At 46.4% G+C, this 24,183-nt stretch overlaps 1 long non-coding RNA gene across 2 annotated transcripts; it reads left to right on the forward strand.

Moving 5' to 3' along the window:
• Positions 1-278: 278 nt before the first annotated feature.
• Positions 279-12,765, forward strand: LOC132238521 (uncharacterized). 2 transcript variants are annotated; one of them, XR_009453816.1, is made up of 4 exons: positions 279-307; positions 1,500-1,615; positions 1,690-1,810; positions 12,508-12,765. It is a non-coding gene; the product is annotated as an uncharacterized LOC132238521 (long non-coding RNA). The 2 variants fall into 2 exon arrangements; XR_009453815.1 differs by lacking the exon at positions 12,508-12,765 and having other exon boundaries at positions 1,690-2,262.
• The last annotated feature ends 11,418 nt before the right edge of the window (positions 12,766-24,183 follow it).

The following is a 24,183-nucleotide window of genomic DNA, read 5'->3' on the forward strand; positions in this document are numbered from 1 at the left end:
AATCTGCATGCCCTTGACCGGGAATCTAACTGGAGACCCTTCAGCATGAGGGGGTGATGCTCTAACCCAGCCGTGGGCAAACTACGGCCCAGGCCGGATCCGGCCCGTTTGAAATGAATAAAACTAAAAAAAAAAAAAGACCGTACCCTTTTATGTAATGATGTTTACTTTGAATTTATATTAGTTCACACAAACACTCCATCCATGCTTTTGTTCCGGCCCTCCGGTCCAGTTTAAGAACCCATTGTGGCCCTCGAGCCAAAAAGTTTGCCCACCCCTGCTCTAACCACTGAACACACTGGCCAAGGTAGTTGTTTTATGGTTTCTATCTTCATTGATAGGTGCAATGAGTTTATAACATTCAAATCCTATTTCATCATATTTTAAAAACTGGCCCAAATTTAAAAATATATGTCCTTTTGTCAGGTGTCATTGAAATTATAAAACATATTGAACTTTAAACTTTTTATTTTTACTTAGAGCATATAATTGTACATTCATTCCCCAGTCTTTAGGTGTCGGGCTCACTGTGTGGGTGATCTGATTGAAATTACTCATTTTTTTCCTTACAGTAATCCCACTCTTGATAGATTTGGTTTTGGATTTCTTGCCTTTGTTTCTCTACAGTGGAGAAAGAGCTAAAGACACATAAAACAGTATCTGTGTGGAGTTCCTTTAGGCTTTACAATTTCTTCCTCATCTCTTACAGTTTTCTAGCTCAAAACTAATTTAACATCAGTTTTTATTACTTATTTTTAAGTGACCTGCCTTTATAGAATCTTTTCAAATCATTCAACTTTATTTTTATATCATTTTTCATGTCTCCTTTTATTTGTTCGGGGTTTTTCCCACACTCATATTTCATTGTTTTATGAGGCAGTAAACACATTTTAGAAGAAATAAGTGATTCTAAGCATACTATTCAACCATTCTGTTCTGTTTCATTTTTAAAATGCTAGTCATGACCCAGTGAATTTATTTCAACCCAGTCCGTTGATATGAAGACTGACAGTTTGAAAAATACTGTGTGAAACAGTAGCCTCCTAGCATTCAGTACACCTGGCGTCAGTGGGGGTTTGAGAGGGATAGAGAGTGAAGGTTAAGCCAGTGAGTTGGTTAAGCAGTGTTCTGGTAAGAGGGCTTCTAACTGTATTAAAATTTTATTGGATTAAATTCTGGGTCAACGACTAGGGTTTGGAAATCTCATTGTACTCAAGTTTTGGCTATTGTGATTTGAATTTTAAATAAAAACCTAGCCTGGATCTAAAACTCTCCAGCTTAGAATTAGTGTTAATGGCCCAGAGAGTTCATGTTACATATGTAACCAACCATAACTGAGCCATTTTAAGGCCATTTGATTGTGTCCTTTTGTATGGATAGACAAGGAGATTAATTGATAAAATTTCTAAGCTAGTCTAAGAGAACATCTTTCCTAGTTTATGACAATGTCTGGGCCTTCTGAGATCTTCCACTAAGTCTTAGCCCTGTATTCTTTTTAGGGACACAAGACCTGAAAGACATTTGATGAAGCCAGAAAAGGATACTGACAAGCAAGAATATTTAAGTTGAAATCAAGACCTTTCTTCTCCTCGGTGGAGGCTCCCAGATACAAAAGGTACGTGGCTGTCTTGTCAGAGCTTAGTAAAGGCAGGTGGGCATTTTCCTGGGTTGACAGCTTTATTCACTCAGGTCCTAGGACGAGCTCAGAAGTTTACCACTTTTCAAAATGCCTGTTGTTCAGGGAAGATGGACCAGTGAAAGGATGGACTGTCTGTGGCCGAATATCTGGGAATCCCTGCCTGCGACTCAGGTATCTCCATCCCCTTTGTAATGACATCCATCATTTTGGACAGATGGGGTTTGACAGCTGTGTAGTCCCCAAAACTCACATTGTCAGTGCAACTACAGTGACCAGGCTTTCAGGAATGGATTCATGCTAGCCAGACTCACCAAAGACTCAAGTGGATAGCATGACCACTCACATGGGGACATTCATCTCCAGTGACCAAGGACGCGTGGCTATGTTCTCCAGGACCCTCGCTGCTCAATCCTGGGTACCTGGGAACACTCCTAGTGCCCAGGAAGTTGTTTGGTGATCTCACAAGCACAAAAGAGAAAGGGATGGTGTTATGGGTTGAATTGTGTCCCCTCCCAATTCACATGTCGAAGTCCTAACTCCTAACACCTCAGGATGTGACCTTATTTGGAAACAGATTCATTGCAGATGTACTTTGTTAAGATTAAGAGTAGAGTGGCTCCTAATCCAATATGACTGGTGTCCTTGTAAAAAAAGGAAAATTTGTACACAGATGCACACATAGAGGGAGGACGTCATGTGAGGATGAAGGCAGAGATCGGCATGATGCATCTATAAGCCAAGGAACCCCAAGGATTGCCAGCAAACCACCAGAAGCCAGAAGAGGGGCACAGAATGAATTCCCCCTCCCCGCCCAGCCCGCACCCAGAAGGAATCAATCCTGCCAGCTCCTTGAGACGTCTAGCCTCCAGCACTTTGAGACAATAAGTAGTTTAAACCAGCTGGTTGCTTTAACTTTTTAAGGCAGCCCTAACAGACTAATACCGGTGGTTCTGTAGACCATTTCACATTGCAGAGCTTGACAAATCACCTCCCAACCCTGGCTAGGGACCAGATTGTCTGTCCTCCCAGGTCTGGTCTCCGTCCCTTGGACAGTGCTGGGAACACCCCCACCCCCCCCCCCCACATGTTGGTCTTTGGGTTTCCTTCTTCTAAATGTGAGAACATCTTTCCTCTTCTATTTATACATCCTTCCTTCTGTTCGCTTACTACCACTCATTATATCTCAGTTCTCTTTGTCATGGTGTAGTTGCGTTTCCTATTACACCTGTGTTGAGCCTGCTGAGCATTCTGCAAACTATTCTCAGTTTTAGTGATTAGAAGAATCACCTGGGCCTGCTGATTAAAAAGATAAAAATAAAAAAGAACAAGAAAGAAAGAAATATTTTTGGAAGCAGATTGATTACCCCGCCCCTCAAAATTTTGATTTGTAGTTTTGTGATGGGACCCAGGAATAATTATATTCAATAACCACTATGGGCGCTGTTAACCTCATTACCTGTCGATTCTTACCAGCTTCTTTCTTGGAGCATAATCTAAACTCTAAGCTCTGGAGTCACCCAGTTGAGTCCAATTTGGGAGGTCCTATTCCCAGCTGTAAGGATTTAAGCACCACCCCCTTCCCACCCAAGACTTCAGAAGTAGACTGGGTATCCAGGTCAGTCGAAAGCATTTGTTCACTTAACAAAAATTTTTTAACACCTGCTATCAACTAGTCCGGGGTCTGGGGAAACATCTGTAAAACAAAGAGACAAGAATACCTTACATCCTAGCGGGGGGGGGGGGGGGGGGGGGAAACGGTCAATCAATCAATAAGTATACTAGGTGAGCAGTACTGTGGGGAAAAATAAGTAAGGGCGGGATCCTGAGTGCAGGGTGTCTGTGGGCCTGGCAATTTTCAGTGGGTGCCTTGGGTAGGCGTCACTGACAAAGCGACTTGAAAGTGGGCCATGTAGCTCTCTGGAGGAAGAGTGTCTCAGGCAGAAGGGACAGCCACTACAGAGTCCCCAATCATTAGCTGAGCGCACCTGGCATGTTAATAGAAACCAGAGGCCAGTGTGGCCGGAGTGGAGTGTGTATGTGTGTGTGGTGGGGGGGGGGGGGGAGGTGACAGGCAGTGAGGTCAGAAGGGTTACAGGGGAGCCAGATCACACCCTTATAGGCTGTTGGCTTTCAGCTGGCGAGATGGGAAGCTATAGGAGGATTCTGAGCAGTGATGTGGTCTGACTTTCATTTGTAAAGTATCACTCAGGCTGCTGCACTGAGGACAGGAGCAGAAGCAGGGAGACCAGTTAGGAAATGACTCCAATAATCCAGGTGACATGCCAATGGCTGGCAATAGGGTGGCAACAGTGGAAGTGGTGAGGGCTGGTTGGATGTAGATATATTTTGAAGGTAGACCCAACAATTCTCTGATAGACTGGATGTGCAATGTTGGAGGAGAGAGATGTCAAGGACTCTAATCAGGGTAAATCTTGGAATTCTTGCTTGGAAAGCTGAGCATAAGCAGTGCCCCAAATGAGGAAGCATGTAGCCTACACATTGCTGGCAGCCATCCTTCATCCATGAGGAGAGCCAGCCTGAGGGTGAGGCACATGCTGTGTTTGGCAGGATGGGCAGGGGAGGGGGGGGGGCAAAAAGAGATTGTCCTGAGGGCAGTGCAGAGCCGCTGCCTCCACACCTGAAGCCCGACCCACCCTGCACCCCTAGTTATAAGAGCCAATGAGTTCCCTCTGTTACTTTGTAACTTGCATCCAAAATGTTTACTGCAACTGGGAGATGCACTATTTGCCTAAAGAAACTTTGCTAGTTCCCCCAGAGCTAGTCTCCAGGCTTCAGGGATGACTTTCCCAAACATTGTTCTTTCTCATGCCTCTCTGTTCTCATCTCATCAAATTGTAAGCCCCTAGAGTACTGTGTCAGGAGTGGGGCTACACAGACCCAGCATGACAGAAAGCCAGAAATTATTAGCACAACATCCCTGGGGGCGGTGATGGTAGTGGCAGTAGTAGTAGTATTGCCTATCCTATCTAATAAATAGGGAATATGCTAATTGACCCTCATGCCGTCACAAAGGTGGCAGCACCCACAGCCAATAAGGAGAGGATATGCTAATTGACTGCCACGCCTTCAAAGATGGTGGCACCCACAGCCACAAGATGGTGGTGCCCAGTCCCCTTAGCCCCCCAGCCACCCAGGGCCAGCCCGAGGTGCAGGCAAACTTCGGATGGCGGCTGCCCAAGGCTCAAGTAACCAGGGCCGGCCGAGGCTTGCACTGCCGGCAGTGGCAGCAGCAGAGGTGTGATGGGGGCGTCGCCTTCCCCTGATCGCCAGGTTGCCTCCTGCCCCTGAGGGCTCCCAGACTGTGAGAAGGGGCAGGCTGGGCTGAGGGACCCCCCCTCCAGTGCATGAAATTTCGTGCACGGAGCCTCTAGTATTTTATAAGTTTCAGAGCAGAGATTAAGGGATTTAGGACCAAAGTCTTTTATTTCAAATCTAAGATTGGTTTCTCCAATTAACCAATCACAATCCATCTGTCCCACTAAAGAGAGCAGAGCTTTTCAGGAGGCATCTGGCTGCTTTGCTGATTGGCAATATATTGGTACAAATATGACAGATCTGATCCTCACCTTTACAGGGTCAGTAACTTCTGGGCCTCTTCACTCTGAGTGGTTAAGCTGGAAAGGATCAGTTCATCATAGCCAAACTCATGAGACTGATGTATAAACTAGCCTGCTAGATTCGTTATAACAGCTACTCTTTCTCAAAATTGAAACCTTGTAGACTCTTGACTATATCCCAGTTTGGGTAACATTAAATTCACACTTACATTATGAGACTTTAAAAACAGCCATAAGGGCAAACCCAGACTGGGCTTTGCTATTACGTGGCATTACTCTGTAAAAAAGGTGTCAATCCAGGTAATGCTTATGTTAAATTTTTTATTTATCTTGAAAATGAAAACACTAACTTTAAAATTATTCTAAAGAATTCATGGACCTCTCTGTGAATGTGATTAAAGACTCCAATCTGAAAAACAGGGCAATAGGAGAAAGGCTTTGTCTGAAAACTGTGCTGGCTATGTATACAGGACGCGCTAACACAAGTCCACTCGGAAAACTGGGTTGCAGATCAGAAGGCAGATGAATGGCAGAGGGAGCAGGCTGCTCTCAGGGAGCACAGCCCTCAGACAGGGTGGCCAGTTACCCCATGTGCATTTGCTCTAAGGTATTTCTGGTGAGGACTCTACAGTCCTGGAGAACAGAGCCCCGTCTTCCCTGCATTATGGTAGAGAAGCACTGACAAATTGTTACTCACTGATTTCCCTTTTCCTAACTTCACCTGAACCCGTGCACCCTCGCTGCCAGTGCATCACTCTAGGGAAACAGGAACTGTGCTCTCCTGACAAGGAAAGGACTTGGACCAGATTGGTGGATCCCTGCAGCCCATGCTCTTACTTTTATTACATTACTAGTGTCTGTCATTACACTAACATTATGAGGGACTCATCTACTCTAGAGGATGGCAAAACAACTTTCTAATCTCTCCAAGTTTTTCTGCATCAGACTCTGAGCATCAAGCATCCTTCTCAAATGCCCTCTCCCGGTGTTCTCTGCCTACTCCTACTTTAGATCTGTCTTTTGCCAGCCCTCCCCTTCCCCACCTCCAACCTACATTGAGTTTGTGCTAGGAACTAGGGAGCACCCGCCGCCCATGGCCGAGCACTCCCTTCTGGCTCCAGAACCAGATTGGATTAGAGAGCTGGGCTGCCTCCAAGTCTTCTGGGAGAATGCATCCTGTTCCCAGGCAGCGGTTCCAGGGGCAGCATTCAATCGCCAACACTCGCCTGCCTCCTCAGAGCCAGGCAAGGATATGAATTTCCTCAGGCCACTTGGCAGATGCCTGCTTGTTCTTTAGTTTGGTAAGAACTGAGGGAGGGAGTGCCTGGCCAGTTTAGAAATGAGAGGGCTCCCAGGGAACTTGCCTTGAACTGCAGGGATCACTCCCACCCCCTTACCTGTCTGCCACCTCCACTGAGTGCTGATGCCTTCGCATGCACTCTAGCCAGGAGGGACTACAGCTGTTGCCTTTACTTACCTGACCATTTTTTTCTCCCTCCCTCCCTCCCTCCCTCCCTCCCTCCCTCCCTCCCTCCCTCCCTCCCTCCCTCCCTCCCTTCCTTTCTTCTTGCTTTCTTGCTTTCTTACCTGTGTGTGCCACTTCTCTTCTTCCTGAAGCCTGGTCCCTTTTAGCTCTTCCTCACGAAATCTTCCCCACCCTTTAAAAGCCACAGCTGAAATGAGCGCTCCAGAAAGCCTTCTCTGATCTACAAGCAGAAAGATCCCTCCTTTTTTTGTCTGCCACACCCATTTTCCTGGACCCATCTTAAATCACAGACCACTTTCTGGTATCTAGTGTAGCTACTGAGGTACATTTCTTATGTAGTCTATCAGGGAATAAGCTAAGACGTGAGGGCATGTCTGACTGCTTTTGTTTTTTCCCATGAGATTCTGCATATCGCAGGGATTTAATATTTGTTGAATGAATGATAAATCAAAAACACTGTACACACGGCATACAAATGACAGAAGACTGGATCCTTTACAAGTTTCCTTCTGAAGCTGCCCTACGCAGAGCTTCCCTGGGATCCCTCTGATTCCACCCCACCCCCTTGGGCTAATGTGGCCCACTGCAGGCGAGGGGAGCCCCCAGGTGCCTGACCCTTCAGTGGGCCAGGGCTCCTTCTGATTGGTCAGTGCTTGGGTCATACCAGTTGTTACATATGTTGAATATCAGCCCTGCAGCTAAGACAGGCAGCACTCAACCAAAAGACTTAGAAGAGACGCTGGTCACAATTGCCTGTTTACAGAAGTAAGATGTGTTGAGGGGGGTGGGAGAGGGTGGGAAGTGGACGTTGCTGGAAGTTAGAAAGCAGGGACTCATTTTACCTTCTTGTTAGTTATATGTTTAGCCTTGGGCAAAAGAGCACTGGCCTGTTCTGGCGGTCAGCAGACCTGAGTTCCAGTGCTGGCACGGTCACTGCACTCGGATCTTGGGCACATTGCTTCATCTCGTCACAGTTAATTCCTTCCCACCGTAGGGGGTGGTTGAGGTTATAGTGAGATCAAGTTTGCTCTGTGGATGTGGAAAGTCCTGAGTTCAAAGGAAAATGTTTATATATTGAGCCTCCCTGAGGAAGAAAACATCCATTTTCTCATTTCTTCCTGTGCTTTAACAGATGTATTTACTGGTTCTACATTAAGCCTTGGAACTGAGTGTCTGGAAAAGTTGGAGAAAATAAACAGGGCACATTGTCAACATCAACCTGACGATGTGCCCAATGGTCTGAAGTAGTTTTGCTTGAAGCAGGCAGTGTTCCTTGTCAGGTCAAATCACAATTAAGCCATGCTTTTCTCCCCCTGCTCCTCCTCCTCCTCCTCGTCTTCCTCCTTTTTTCTTCTTTATTTGATAAAAAATTTTGGGTCATTTAAGTTCTTTGTTATTTCCCCTCTGAAAGGGCTCACAACACATTGCTAGATGTGCCCAGTGAGCATGGTAGGTTATGTAAATACCTGGCATATTTTAATTTATTATCATTACTTTTAATACTTGGTTCAAAAAAATCACTTGGTGGTTATATTTTTCTGTGCAAATAGATTGCTTAATAGAAGAAAAAGAAATAGAGCAACTGTTACTAAATGACCCAAAAGCAGAAGTTGAGTTCCTTCCTTTCACATGAATATTTAAAAGTGCTCCAGCCAAGCGCTCTGCTGTTGGCAGCTCAGAATTGGGGAAGGCCTGAGCTCTGTGGAGCAAAGTCAGAAGTGAAGATATATGAGCTGCCAGAGGAAGGCGGGCGGGAGGTAGACACGTGGATGTGGCGGTATTGGCTCTGATGGATGAATCCATGAACAGAGCCACTTAGTAGTCATGAACACCACTCACAAACTCAGTTAAAACATGTAACACAAACTCACGTTATGGACTTTCTAATTTCTGGGACAACCATTGTGTTTCAGGAATCATGAAATCTTCCCCCAGGAACTTTCTCTAAATTGGTTCTGTTCAAGACCAAATCCCTAGATATGGGAGCCATTTGGAATCCAAAAGTCTTGAAAATAAGCATTCGTATCACAATTGCTTTCAATCTGGAAGAGAGGTTACACTTTAACAACATGCACTTAAACATGACTTGTGATCGATCATTGGTTGGACAGATATCAAATTTATAGAACATACTAGAGGCCTGATGCATGAAATTTGGGGGGGGGGGGTTGTCCCTCAGCCAGCCTGCACCCTCTCCAATCTGGGACCCCTTGGGGGATGTCCAACTGCCAGTTTAGGCCCGATCCCACAGGAAGTAGGACATCCCTCTCACAATCTAGGACTGCTAGCTCCCAACCTCTCGTCTGCCTGCCTGCCTGATTGCCCCTAACTGCTTCTGCCTGCCAGCCTGATCGATGCCAAACTGCTCCCCTGCCAGCCTGGTCCCCCCCAACTGCCCTCCCCTGCAGGCATGGTCCCCCCAACTGCCCTCCCCTGCAGGCCTGGTCCCCCACAACTGCCCTCCCCTGCAGGCCCAATCGCCCCCAACTGCCCTCCCCTGCTGGCCTGGTCCCTCCCAACTGCCTTCTCCTGCTGGCCTGATCACCCACAACTGCCTTCCCCTGCTGGCCATCTTGTGGCGGCCATCTTATGATCACATGGGGGCGGCCATCTTGTGTGAGGGCATGATGGTCAATTTGCATATTACCTCTTTATTATATAGGATAACTCCATGCCTCTCCTCTCTTTCCCCCTCTAAAAGCCAGAAGTGTGGCACCAAGTGGGAAGGAAAGGTGGCTGGGTGAGCAATGGGACAGTGGATTGTTTCTCTGGCAGAGGGAATTTTCATAACCTCACATACCACCGAATTAATGCTAAGACTTGCCGTTGGCTAGTTAATTATCTCCTGCAGATTTTGGTTTCTGTTTTGAATCTTGAGAGGAAAGTCGTTGTTATTGTGGTTTTCAGAGAAAGCATGGCACTGCCGGGGAAGACCAGATCTTTAACAAGGGGAACTTTTTTACACAAACAGGGTTATGGAGATGGCGTTTTAACACATTCTGCCTCAGAAAATTTCTGATTGCTTTTGTTGTGAAAATGGAAGTGTTTAAAACATGTGTCTGCTTAGCTTCATAAAAAGAGGACCTGTCTCCAAATTGGCCCCTACCAGATATAAGCGGATGCTTTATCTTTACCTTAAGTTTGGTGTTTTAGGGCAGACTTTAAATTTCAGTATTCCAATTAAGGGACAACACAGATGGTTATGTCCTGCAGGTCTCTGAGCAATGCCACAACCTCAGTGAGGCCTACTCTATCTTAATTAAAATTGTGATACTGCTCCCACTCCCCACACTCCTTATTTTCTCCATAACACTTACCACTTTCCAACCTACTGATTTAGTTATTTGCTGTATTTGTTGTTTTTTACCTGCCTCCTTCTATTAGAAGGTAACCTTCACGAAGGCAGGGTTGCCTGTGTTGTTCACAGATACATTTTTAGTGGCATAAACAGCGCCTGATAGTTAGTAGACAGCAAACACCTTGTTGAATGACTGAATGGGCATCCATAGGTCTGCACTTTCAAATCCTTTTGTGTTCACAGAGTAACAGAGTACTACCAACCCTCAGGCGCATTTCTTAAAGGCAAAACCCCTATGGGTGTATGTGGACAAAGTATAGTCGGAGAACTGACGTTGGGCACACACTGGAGCTTCGGTAGCTCTTTGAGCATTTATTAGGAGCAGCTAAGTGCCAACTCTGTACAGAACTTAGAGGGAAAGCTCTCCCAGTTCCTAGGAAGTCAAGGCAGCAGATCTTGGCGAAGCCTCCATTTCTGTGTCTCCAGTGCTGAACCCCTTGTGAGGGTCCCTCAAAAGGACAAGACCTGGCCTTGATCTCAACAGGTTGGCCCTCTGGCTGGGGACGTTTCTATAGCAAGGGGTGCCTATGGCTCATGACTCTTATTAGCAAGAGGGTCCACCTGTTTGACAAAGGAACTGATTTACAACAAACAAAAACAACACCACCTCAAGCCAACGAAGATCATTAAAAGCACTTAAAACCACATACGCAGACCAGTAGCCAATTCCTTTGACCTGGTGACCAAAGATTTTAAAAAGTACTTCTTTGTGCAGTGAAGCTGTGCTGGATAGTTTCAAAATATCTCCCGATCTGAGTGTGCTGTGGATGAAGAGGGTTTGTATGTTTCCTTACTGTCTTCTACTTGTAGACAATTCAGTCATGATAGGATGCCTAACTCTCTTGTCTGTTTAAGTAAGACACAGGTGTGTGCCTGGCTCTTCCTCTAGCTCACACTCACCCCCTCCACAGCGAGTTCCCTGGTGTTCTCACGTGATGGAAGCAGCATCTGCTGGTCTCCCTGTCTCTGGTCCCTCTACCTCCAGCCCCTCCTGCTCACTAAGTCAGATTAATCCTTCTAAATCAGGGCTTTCACCTTGTTGGGCCCCTCTGTAGGGATTTATTTTATGACAATGCATAGACCTAAATCTGAATTCCTCACCCTAGAATGTTAGCCCCCCATTAAGTTGTTCCATGTGGTTGACGTAAGCTCATATCCTACCCTTTGCCACAATGAACACTGTGCTCTGATCTGGTCTCTTTGCTCTTCTTTCCTCTTCCACTTCCTCATTTTCCCTTTCCCAGCTCTTGTTCTTCACCCTTATACCCATCTCCTTGCCTTTGTTTGTACAGCTTCTCATTCATTCATTAAGTTGGTATTGAGCTTCTGCCCTATACAATTGCCCTTTGAATAACATGCCAATGCTCCATGCAGTAAAAAATCCATGCGTAACTTCTGACTCTCTCCCAACTTAACTACTAATAGCCTACTGTTGACCAGAAAGAAGCCTTACTGATAACATAAACAGTTGATGAACACTTACTTAGTACGTTATAAGTATTATATACTGTATTCTTATAATAAAGTAAGCTAGAGAAAAGAAAATGTTACTAAGGAAATCATAAGGAACCAAAATACATTTACAGTATTGTATGTACTTACTGAAAAAAATGTGCATATAAGTGGACCTGTGCAGTTCAAATCTGTGTTGCTCAAGGGCCAACTGTACTAGGCAGTGTTCTAAGCCACAGGGATATAAACTGAGTGATTTGGAACATGTCCTCTCACCTTCCCCCTCAATCCAAGGCAGTCCAAGCCACACACTGCTCACAAGGTCCAGCTCAACCTCACCTTCCTGAAGGTTTTCAGGCTGACTCCCAGGACGATGGAAGGCAGCTGAGCACAGTGATAAAAAGCAAAGGCTTGGGAATCAGATAAGTCTGGGTTGAAATTTTTGTTCTGGATTGTGAATCAAGTTACTCAGCCTTTCTAAGCCTCCTATTATCTCAGCGGTTCTCAACCTGTGGGTCACGACCCCTTTGGGGGTCAAACGACCCTTTCACAGGGGTCGCCTAAGACCATCCTGCATATCAGACATTTACATTACGATTCATAACAGTAGCAACATTACAGTTATGAAGTAGCAATGAAAATAATGTTATGGTTGGGTCACAACATGAGGAACTGTATTTAAAGGGCCAGAAGGTTGAGAACCACTGTATTATCTCACCTATAAAACGGGGATCATGGTACCTCATGGATTTATTGTGAGGATAAAGAGAGGTAATAGTCAATGGTGATGTTGCTATTATTATATTTTCCTACTCTGAAACTGTGTAGCAGGTAAACGATGCCTGGTCACTTAAGAAGCTGAATATTGCTTGTAATGCTTTGTGTGTTTCATGACACTCCTTCCGCACGCAGCATGACTTAGATGTGCAGTGAGTGGATGTGCAGTGAGAGGACACGTGGCTGTCTTATTGTCTCTCTCCTGTTGGATCCCCAGTGCCTCCGGGACACAGGCTTCTAGCTGTGCTTTCTGAACCAGCTCCGTCAAGGTGAACCCTTCCTATGGACTGAAAACCACCACCATAGACAGGGAGACAGGGCAACCTGACCAGGGGCTAACGAGAGGGGGCAGCTGCTACAAACCGGGCGATGCCTGGATTTCCCTCCAGTGCTAAGTGGCTATAGCAAAGTATGAGCCATGGCTTCTATTTGGTCTGTCAGAGATGAAATTAAAAGTAAATTTGAAGTTTCACAACATAGTTCTCTCTATTACGGGTGCTGCTGTGCATTAAAGTCGTCTGTGTGGGGCTCATTGGGATGGGCAGAGATTCAATCACTGCTAATGGCTTAAGGAAATGGGGTGGTGAGAATTAGGGTCATCCATCCCAATTGGGGCAAGAAGGGAACCAGGAAATGTGTTTTTCAATCTTGACATCTTGCCAGCTGGAGCTAGAGGGAAATGTTTTTTTGAACTCATTGAGCAGCCTATTCACAAATCATAGAGATAGCTGCGTTCAATGAGAGAAGATATAATTTTTATGTGGCCTAGTTAAAGGCCTGCACCACCCACTCAGAGTTGGGCACAGCACCCCTTTGGGACCCTGGGAACTCCACCACAACACTAGGTGGGAGCCACTTTAGCAAAGGCCATGAAATCTGGTTTTATGCAGTGAGGCTATTTACATATCCCCATTAACAGGTTGGAATATTATAAGAAAAATACAATATAGCAGATGTGCCCATCAAATCTTGCATATTTAGCTATCAATAGATAACTGAGATATTATTTATGAGGTATAACATTTAGGTGTGGTATCTGGTATTGAATGTCTATTGACATTAAGTAGCCTTAAAAAGAATGAACCATCTAAACAGGTTAAAAATCAACTTTATAATTTCCAAAAAACATAATCTCTCTGGTTCTTATGACAACCCTGGGACAAGGCAGCGTGGATAATTATCACCGTTTTACAGGTGAAGAAAGAGAGAGGTTAAATGACTTGCCCAAGGTCACAAAACCTCTACGCAGAACTAGGATAAGAATCCTAGTAGCCATAATTATTTTTATGATTATCACGGTAATTATCACATTAACTCCCTGACACACTCCTCTGATTTTTCTGCTCTTCTGTCCCATACACAGAAATGTCTAGGCTGCATGCGCCCCTGAGCTGCTCCCATCCACCCTGGGCTGGGGAGTAGGGTGTCCCTGACTGGGTCCTTAACTTTCACAGGAGCGGAGGGGGCCCGGCAGCCTGGCCTGGCCTGGCCTGCCTGGCCTGCCTGGCCCATTTTCTAGTTTTGCCTGGAGCTCAGTAGAGTGGGTTGGTTAGAACCGGAGCCCTTGTTTTACATTTCATGTTTTTCTGGTTCCTAAAAATGAAACAGGGCGAGAAACCCCCGCGGCAGGACTGTTTCAGGCAGGGTGTTCCCTGCCAGTCGCCTGCTGTTGGAGGATCCACCTGGGGGCATTCCTGTCTCCCCGCCATTGGTTACGTGATCACTCTGACAAGGTTTAAGATAAAGCACAGTCAGTGTCCAGATCTGACTACTGGATTAGAATGCAAATACAGTAGTTACCGTAGGTTTTCATTTCACTTAAAACACTATTCTCGAAGTTGAAAGGCACATGTATGTATTACTATTATGCTGACTCTTTAAGAAGGGACTGTCCCCAGTCCCTGAGGAGCTGGGGTCTGGCTGGCTGGCTTGCATGTGGCTGACACATACTGGTTTGTTGCTGGGGCACAGCCCAAGCCGGGGCTCCGGTGGAGCATTAGCTGAAGGACAGATCATTCACTCTCATTTGGTCTTTGCTTGCATTTCTCTTGAAAAAAGAAAAAAAAGAAACACAGCCCAAATTCCAAGGAAGCGGACTTCACTAAGCTGGAAGCACCAAGGTTGAGTGAAGAGGGAGGGTTTTCGTTAGACGAGAAAGTGTACAACCCTTGCTCCTTCGGAGCGGGAACCCGCCCATGCGGCTCCTCTGCATGAGTCCTGCGGTCCGTGCTCACAAGTCAGAACCGTGCCAGGGGAAACCCAGAAACGTTAGCAGCTCTGCCCAGAGAATGCAAAATAGTCACACGCTCTGTCTGAGTCCCTTCACACACCGCCTGGAGACAGGGGACCCCGAAGGCTGCCGGGGGAGGCAGGGCTTTGGAAGTCTCTTTAATCGTCTGTAAGAACATGCTTTCCCACGTAGACTCTGGGACATCTGGGGAGAGAGAGATTGGAGGAAAGATGGGTGGAGGCAGGGAGACCTTTCCTGCAGAAAATCAGCCAAGAGCTCAACAGCAGCGGCGAGCGTGCCAGGGGAAGGCGGGCAGATGGCCAGAACCTCTGAGCAAGAGCTGAGCAGCAGGCAGGCCCCTCTCCCAGCAGTCACGGGCCTAGAAGAGTTAGATGGTGACCACAAGTTGCCTAAGCAACCAGGGAGTGTTGGAAACCCCTGTGGGTTGGCTAGAACTCTGGCTCCAAGGAAGGGCCTCCCCCTTCTTTCCAAACTGCGGGCTAAGCAGCTGGGGTTTGAAGGGACCGTGGAGGGTTGCAGCTTCAGGAACCACCCCCACCCCCGACCAGTGGAGTCCTTGGCAGCCGCTGTGAGTCCTCCACCACGATCTGCATGTACAGTCATCCTGGTTACTGTTGCCGAACCCTTCAGCAGAGATGTAACTGAACTTTTAATAAGTTGTCCCTTGCTGGCTGAGAATCGTCTGCATCTCCCCAGAGTCTGTGTCACAGTTACCAAGTCTCTAGTGTCCTCCACTCCTTAGTCTTTCCCTGTCCTGTACCAGCAAGAAAGAAACGGGGCATCATGAGGCTTAAAGTATCTCAGCCACCACATCCTAGGAGGACTAGGCCCTCGGGAGTGGAGGTGGCTTCCTGTCCACAGCTGTGCCATCACCCCTGGGGCCACGGGGGAGGGGGTGCCACCAGCAAGGCCAGCCTCCTTCAGGCCTCGGCACCGCCTCTCTTTTCAACCACCGTTCCCTTCCAAAACTAAACTGTATTCCCTAGGCCACCGTACTCAGCTTCCTGGCTCCCAGACATCTTTGGTGTGAGAACAGGCAGAGGAATCTCCTGGGGAGCACGGGGGAGGCAGGGAGGAAGCTCGGGGTTGGATAACACCCACGGGGCGGAATCTAAGGCAGCGGTTCCTAACCCTGCTGCACAGCAGGACCAGCTGAGAGCTGTTAAAAGAACGGTGATGCCCAGGCCCTGAGAGTCAGTTCAGTGGGGCTGGACAAAAGTTTTTGTTTTTGTTTTTTGATAAAAGTATATTTGGGAACCATTCCCAGGAGATTCTGTGACGCAACCAGGGTTGAGAACGACTGATGTAGAGGTGAGCAGCCGGGGCGTGAGCACAGACTGGGGACCCGTGGGCCACACGATGGGTCCCGACCGCATTCTCATTCGTCTGCAGGAAGCCCCTCAGCGTGCGCCTGTCAGCCAGCTCTCCTGGAGACCTCTTTCCTCCCCTCTTTATCCAACTTCACCCTCCAACCCGTCCTGAACTTGAGGGAGGTGGTCTTGGGTAAAAGGATCCCAGTTCTGTGGCACCACTGTAGTCAGCAGAGGAGAAATGCAACTTCAGAGCACTGGGGGTGAGTGGGGTGGGGGGGGAGGTTGGTTGATTTTTTTTTTCTTTACATCTAAAATAGAACCCTGAGAAGGGGTGGGGCCAAGACAAAAGGAGGGAAGAAACAGAAGTGAAACAGCAGATTGAGGCATGAACGAAAATGAGAGAATCCAGGAAGGTTAAACCCCCCTGCACACCTGTTCTGAGAGAATCTCAGAAGGTGGGGCTTTTGACTCAAACAATTCACACTGCAAGTGGCCTTCCTCCGAAATCTATCCCCAACCTGTGAATAGCTGTAGGTCTGGCAGCTGCTTTGGGACAGTTATTTCAATGTCCCAGAGGAAAGATATTTTGGGGCTTGGTCCTTGCCAGAAATAAGAAGCTAAGGGGAAAGCAGAAACATCACAGAATTTCCAAAAGTATTTTGATAGCAATGCAAAGCTTTGCAGAGGCTTAAAGAAAAATTAAAGTACGCTTTTATTTTAAAGACTAGTAGCCCTGTGCATGAATCCGTGTGCCAGTGGCTCGCTGCCGCCCTCCCGTAGCTCCCCTGGCCCCCCTCCCCTCATAGCTTGCTGCCCTGCCCCCTCCTGTAGCTCTGTGCTGCCCGCTTGTAGCTCGCTGCCCCACCCTCCTGCTGATCCGTGATCTGGCTGTTATTCGGTCGGTTGTTATGTAACCACCATTTGCATATTACATCTTTATTATATAGGATGCCTAGTGGACCAGCTTTGTATTTGGTTGGTAGATTCATTACATGATCCTGTGTCGTCATCTGTGGAAGGGCCTGTAAAGACAGACATGTGGGAGTGCATTGTGGGTATGTGCATGCATGTGTATGCTTATTTATAAATTTTTACTTAGTGTTATGATTAGTACATATGGAATAGGTAAGTATCCTTTCCGTTTTAAAGTAATACAGAACTTTTCCTATTTGGAAAATAAGGCAGATGACATCAGGTCTAAGTCTGATAGGAAAGTGAAGCAGGGAAGACTTCAGTGAGCGACTCAAAGCTGAACTAACTATACATCTCAAGAAAGGGTCATCTCAAATACGCCCCTGCTCATCATTGGTCATCAGGACAGTACTGGCCCATTCCCATAACTCGGGGATCTTTGTGGGTCTGCTGGGAAAAATGCATCCCTAATCAACTAATAAAACCTGCTGTTCTCCTCCAATTCTTCCTCTACCGGCTCCTGCTCCCACGGCATTGCCGAGGAAAAGTCTCTTCTTACTCAGGTGTCCCAGTCCTAGTGGTTAAAGGACTTTGCTACTCCCCAGGCGCCCAGCAATAGACTATTTTATGGGTTCTTATTTTTAATGACTTCAAGCTATTAGTTGTTGTCCTGTGATATTTTATTTGTTACAATGTGCTCGTTGTCTCTACAAGCACCCAAGGGCTGTGCTGAGCACGGTGTAATTTTAAAAATAAAACAAAATAATTATGCCCTGGAGGGCAGCAGATGCAGACTTAAGAATTACTACATTGTCCCTCAGTTCTGTGCCTGCTCCTAAGTGTCTGCCCATCAGTCAGCTTGGGGGCGGCCAAACCTGTGGAGTCAGTTTGCGATCAAAGCTACAAAAGTGGCAAAGCTTTGCTTATCTCAGCAAAGAAGGTCTTCATGCATCTTGGGACCAAGTACCAGGCATTTCCATGGTGGAAAATGAAAGGAGAGGCTCGGAAGGAACAGGTTTTTCCAAAAGTCCACAGTGTGGGCCCGTCTGAGGGGCGAGCAGCTAATGCTGATTCTTGTACCCAGCACTCAGCAGCTGAGGAGACCATGTCCGTCTGCTCCGTACGTGCGTATTCGAAACCTCACCCCCGTGGCTCTTTCCTTTTAAACTTTTCCTTGATAAAGGAGGGATATTTTGGTTTTTGTTTAAAAAAGAAAAAGTATTTTTATTCCTATGATTATACCCGTAGGAATTTGTTTTCTTTCTTTGAATTTTAAAAGATTGATGTTGCAACATATAAAACCCCCAAAGCAGAGTTTCAGGTTCATATTGTCACTAAATTTAAGATTGAGTTTAATGAAGAAAATCTTCAAGTTGAATGTTTGTTAATAAAGATAATTCAAATGTTGCAGGGCTTTCTAGTTTATAAAGAGTGTCCGCATTTAATTTGCACCATGCAGAGAGGAAGATTTTATCTCCATTTTATGAGTGGAGAGGCCAAGGCTCAAAAAGTTAAGGCTATCGCTCCACGTCATGAAACTGGTACGTGGAGAATCCAAGTCTTCTGACCCCAAACCCATGCTCTTACTTAACTGCTAATTGATGAGGTGGTAAGGATTATTGAAAACTAAGGAATCATATGGTTTCTTATTAAAGTTTTACATTTTGTGGGAGTTATTATTTTTTTTTAAATCCTCACCGAGGGATATTTTTCTTCCATTGCTTTTTTGTTTTTTTTTTTTTAGAGAGAGAGAGAGTGGAAAGGAGAGAGAGAGGGGAGAGAGAGAGCGAGAGAGAGCGAGAGAGAGCAAGAGAGAAAGAGAGAGCAAGAGAGAAAGAGAGAAACATCAATGTGAGAGAAACACCTTGTTTTGTTTCTTTGAATTTTAAAAGATTGGTGTTGTAATATGTAAAACCCCCAAATGCACAGGCCGATGCTCCAACCACGGAGCAACACTGGCCAGGGCTGTGGGAGCTCTTTAAGACGGTAAGCAAGCTTGAGTTTTCTGTGATTTCACTCTCTCTGTCCTAGATTCATCAGCCTTGTTGGCTCGGAAACTTGTGTTTCTAATCCCAATATTCAATAAGATCTAGAAACATTCTTTTTTCCTCTTAGCGTAGTCCAGCCCAGCTGTGACAACATTGGACCCTTTCAAAATTGGCTCATCCTAGTAAACAGAAAACAATTATTTTTTAAAAAAACAAACTATATAAATGGACTTTTAAATTCTAACTTTCATCTGGCCGATAGCCACAGTAGCTTTCAGGGCAGCCAGCTCCAGCTCCTATGCCCTATCCTGTTTGGGGTGACAGAGAGGATGTGACACAACGTGCTCAGACACCTCGCCCAGAGTGGATTTCAGGTCGAACAAGATACTCAGCCCTCCCTGGCAAGCGTGAGCTCCCTGACCGTGTGTCCTGAGGCATCCCTGTTCTGTAGCCACTTCTAGCTCTTTCCGCCTGTTAGCCCCACGGGGGGTGTCACTGATGGAAAAGCACTAGCCTGGGAGGAAGTGGCTGGGATAAGCCCAGGGCCCCCTGGCTGACGCTGGCAAAGCACTTTGATTTTCTGGGTCTCAGCCTCCACGTCTGGGAGGAGAGTGGATTAAACCAGATGATCTCATATTTTCCCCAACCTCTGTCCTAGAAGTCTCTCTCTCTAGTCACAGACTCCCCATGGCCAGAACCTAAGAAGATACAGGCAGAGGTGGTGGGGAGAATGCCCTAGTTAACCTGTGCGTGTGCACTCATGGGAGAAGTTCAGATTGGACATAGGACCTGGAAATGCAGAGACCCAGCTTCTCCAAAGACCTGGGGAGCTGAAACCAAACTCATCTGGGATGCAAATGACCGAGGCAAGCAAGATAATGACCTCCAGGACTTCAGACCAAGAGAAGGCGCAAAACTACCACAAGGACTGACAGATGAAGCCCAGATGGGACTTTTTTGCTAGAATGTAAACTGCACCAGGGCAGGGATTTTTGTTCTGTTTGGGAATGGGTTCCTATATGTTGGCACTCAATACATGCTGTTGAATGACCAGTGAATCCTTTAAACACGTGATAAGCTAAATGAGCACTGTGAGGTTATCTAAGTTATCTAACTGCATTCACCCTCACATTACCCCTGTGTCCTAGGGCCAGTCTCAGGGTAGTGGGGGCTCATTTAGAATCACTAGCTAAACTATTAGCCATGTGGCCACTCACTGGCTCGGCCTTTCCTCCTACTACGCACGTTCCCTAGGTTGACCCTTGCCCGTGGAATGTTTGGTCTGACATCGGTGACCCTGCACATCATCTGTTAATAAACATCCATCCCCAGGATAACCGTAATGTAACCATTCAGTCATTAAGCTGAACTGGTCAGCAAGATAACGCAATCCTCTAGCAGCGGTTCTCAACCTGTGGGCCGCGACCCCTTTGGCGGTCGAATGACCCTTTCACAGGAGTCGCCTAAGACCATCCTGCATATCAGATATTTACATTACGATTCATAACAGTGGCAACATTACAGTTACGAAGTAGCAACGAAAATAATGTTATGGTTGGGTCACAACATGAGGAACTGTATTTAAAGGGCCAGAAGGTTGAGAATCACTGCTCTAGAAGAGACTCTGTGGAGAACTAAGGGTGCGTTCGTGTGTAATTGAATATGCAAGTAAATATTAAACTGAGAAGAAAAGAAGAAAAGGGGGAGAAAGCTGCCAGGTCTCCGGGCAGGGATAACCAGGGATATGCTCAGATCTGTTTAAAAACACTCGGCTTTGCCTCTGCTCTAACTCTGAAAAACAGACTTACTATGTAAAATGATTCCATGAACATCATTTTACATATAATAGTGCAGTCAGGGTTTTTTTGGACACGAGAAAAGCTTCACACAAACAGGATACAAACCAGATAGGGCACTAGAGCTAGAAAAAACCCTCACAGCTCTTGCAAAACCTGCCTGGAGCCAACACCAGCATTCTGCACGGGCGCCCGGCCCCACCCTCTCGGCGGCTGGGCTGTTTCTTGTCTGCACTCTCCTTCAGGCAGGTTCAGGCTGCTCTCTCTTTGGTTTATCTCCTCTTCAGGATTCAGTTCCAGAATCTGTTGATTTTGCTCTTCTAATAGTTGTTTCTTAATAGTTTTCTCTTTCTTTTCTACCAACCGCTGTGTATTTAAGTCTGTGTCTTCTTAAGAAAGAGTTCCTACTGGGTATGCTGGTCCGGGCACTGAACACATTGGTTAGCGCCGTGTGTTCCTCCCAAGAGGCATGTAGGTTTACAGGGTTTGGATTATATGTGATCTTTGCCCTCTAAGTGGTTTATGACCAAGTAAACAGATACGACAGGTAAATACTGGATGATGTATAAAGAAGTAAATCAATTGACTACAACACAAACTATAAGGAATACATTTAAAATACACAATTTGCAAAGAAATAGGGCTAGTTGCTGTTAGAAGAGTGCTAAACAGGTCTGGCAGATAGGATGGATTTATGATTTGTTCATTCCTTCACCCAGTGATAACTAAGTAAATATGCTATGCTGGACACGGTAAGAAAGAACGTGGGCAAGACATGATTCCTCCTCTCCAAGCTCATAGTGTGTAGAAGAGACACGATGTATGTACTAGTACACATATCTAAAATGCAAGGTATAAAGTGTTGTGTTACGAGAGACACACAAGGCTTAGGCAAGGGAGCAATCATTTTTGGCTGAGGAGGAGGTGGAAGCATTTGAGGTGGGCTTGAAGCACAGGTGGGATTTCATATTCTCACATAACCAGTGTCTTAGCAGGTCACTGATGCCATGAGGTAAATATGTCACATTAACTGAAAAAGCAGTAGTATTTTTCTGGCTTTGCCCCATATCTACCATAGTGGCTTTCTCAGAATCTTACAAAATCTGCTTACCCCAATATTATTTTTGGCAGTTGCCAGTTCTTTTGAGGATCACATCCTCTTTTCAGGATCTGAGAAACTTATAGGACCTATTTCCAGAAAAATAAACATACACACAAAGTAAGTTGCATGCAGTTTTCAGGAGTAGCCTATTCTTGGACTCCCAGGACTCACGGTACCTAGTTGTTGTTTTTTAAATATATTTTTTGTTGATTTCAGAGAGGAAGGGAGAGGGAAAGAGAGATAGAAACATCAATAATGAGAGAGAATCACTGATCGGCTGCCTCCCGCCCGCCCCCCACTGGGGATTGAGCCCACAACCTGGGCATGTGCCCTTGACCAGAATCGAACCTGGGACCCTTCAGCTCACAGACCGATGCTCTATCCACTGAGCCAAACCAGCCAGGGGAAATGGTACCTGGTTTAAGAATTCCTGATGCAAACAGCCCCTGAAATGCAGAAGCCATTGGTGTTCAGAACTTACATAGCAGGGCCGCACTGCCAGAGCCTTGGGGACTCTCATGTACAGAAGCCACCCTCTGTGCTCTGTCTGGAGTCCCCTGTGTCCCCAGAGCAGGCCGATCTGCATCACTTTGAGGGCCAGTTTTGGTGCCAAAGTAATGCTCCTTGTTTGTGTGCCCCACACTCACACACACACACACACACACACACGCACGCACGCACACGCACACAGAATGGGGGATACATTTGTACATAGTGTACATATTTTCTACGTTTCCCTGGTGATTCTGATATCTGTGATGCGTCCCCTGACACTCACTGCCTTAGGATGTTATTTCCTATGTGCCTCCCGAATCCCTCATGCTGAGAGACTCCTGGCAAGCCCATCAGACATGCCCAGACGAATCTGAATCTTGGCTCTGAGCCCAGCTTCGGCTCAGGCTGGGACATCTCACCACCCCCCTTCCATGCTGAATTAATACTGAAGCTGGGTGGCACAGTAAGGTCACCAACAAGGGAACTCTGTAAAGCAGGCAGTTTACAAGTGTTCAAGAAAATATTTCTATACACAGCTTTATTGAGCAAGTGCTAGGTTGGCGCCTTTTAGAATCAGGGATGTGACCTGGGGATTGTTGCCTGAAAGTTGAGTTGTTGGTGTTTTTTTTTTTAGAGAGAGAGTGGAGCGGGGAGGGAGTGGAGAGAGAGAGAGAGAAACATTGATATGAGAGAGACATTGATTTGTTGCCTCCCACATATTCCCCCACTGGAGCCGAGGATTGAACCTGCAACCTAGGTATGTGCCCTTGACCGGAAATCAAACCCGTGACCCTTTGTTCTCCAGTCTGATGCTGTAACCACTGAGCCAAACCGGCTAGGGCAAAGCTGAGTTCTTCTGATCTGCAGCTTCAGAACTGGACCAGCTTCTGGGAGTAGTGGCTGGGATGAACCACATCCCTTTTCCTATTTTTTATACCATTTAACAGCCATGTGGTTTCTCCCGCAGGGCCAAGACTGGATTACCCACAGGGCAGAGTAAGTACTTGCTTAAGGCACCAAATAGCACCCCCTCCCAGCCCCACGCCCACCTTATCAAGGCCATATGGGCTCTTGTCTCCATCCAGCCCCCGTCCTCAACAGAAAAGGGCAGATCAGGCAGAACTACAGGCACCCTTATATTTCTAGAAAGCAATCCGCATCTCTGAAGACTTGAGGACAGACACCTAGTTCACAGACCCCAGTACTTGCCAACAATTACTCTATTTCTAACAGCTACTCACAAATACTCTCTGTGCCTGGGGATTGGGTCAGGCCCTTCAGAAAGGAAATATTTGTGATGAGGTTGTGGCAGGGAGGATTCTGGGGGATGTGTGCGCAGGAGGAGCCTGCGGGAAGCCCCTGGATTCAGGACACAAAGCGCCTGTTTCCTAACTGTGAACCAGGCCCTCTGCTTGCCTTAAGGTTTACTTTTTCTTTTCTTGTTTGTTTTTGGCTTAAATTTAATGTAAAACTTTTGCTAAAATAAAAAAAAGAGGAAGAAGAAGGCTTTTAAATCTTTGTGGTTTTAGCAATGTTCAGTCCTGACACTTGTACTGAAATTGTCATGATGTTAGACGTCCTACAAGGGAGGCGAGGAGAAGGGGAAACAGAAAGAGAACTCCTGGCCTCCCGGGTCTGACTTCAGAACCACGCTCTCTTCTCTGTCCAGAGGGAGCTAGGGAAGGACTTGGAGGCAGGGGCGCTCACAGTGGGCTGGGGATCCCTACTGGTTTTGGGGGGGGGGGGGGAGGTACTCTCAATCCAGAGAAAAAATATAATTAACCAAATAAAAATACTGGGGACATAGGTTCTTAACATTTCCCCATAGAAGAAACACAAATGTTCATTTTACACATGAAGAGGCACCCAACTTTAGTGTTGGTTAGGAGAAAACAAATTACGGTGCCAACGTATTTTTCTCTGATATTTGAAAACAGCTGATTCTGAGCTTTGGGAGCTGAATTGTCTTAAAAGATGGGCTCCCCCTGCCTCCCCCCCACCCATACCCACCCACCCAGAGTTTTACTATCTTGGGA

The sequence above is a fragment of the Myotis daubentonii genome, chromosome 7, assembly GCF_963259705.1.
Source record: "Myotis daubentonii chromosome 7, mMyoDau2.1, whole genome shotgun sequence".
Classification (NCBI taxonomy): domain Eukaryota; kingdom Metazoa; phylum Chordata; class Mammalia; order Chiroptera; family Vespertilionidae; genus Myotis; species Myotis daubentonii.